This window comes from Leptonychotes weddellii, chromosome 11 (assembly GCF_054177405.1).
Source record: "Leptonychotes weddellii isolate Sample4059 chromosome 11, ASM5417740v2, whole genome shotgun sequence".
In the NCBI taxonomy this organism is placed as follows: Eukaryota; Metazoa; Chordata; class Mammalia; order Carnivora; family Phocidae; genus Leptonychotes; species Leptonychotes weddellii.
In genome coordinates, this window is record NC_138379.1 from 38,016,445 (window position 1) to 38,016,821 (window position 377).

Genomic DNA, 377 nt, shown 5'->3' on the forward strand with positions numbered 1-377 from the left:
TTATGTTAGTCACCATACAATACATCATTGGTTTTTGATGTGGTGATCCACGATCCATTGTTTTCATATAACACCCAGTGCTCCATGCAGTACGTGCCCTCTTTAATACCCATCACCAGGCTAACCCATCCCCCACCCCCTCCCCTCTAGAACCCTCAGTTTGTTTTTCAGAGTCCATCGTCTCTCATGGTTCATCTCTCCCTCCAATTCCCCCCCCCATTTTTCCCTTCCTTCTCCTAATGTCCTCCATGTTATTCCTTATGTTCCACAAATAAGTGAAACCATATGATAATTGACTTTCTCTGCTTGACTTATTTCACTTAGCATAATCTCCTCCAGTCCCATCCATGTTGATGTCAAAGTTGGGTATTCATATT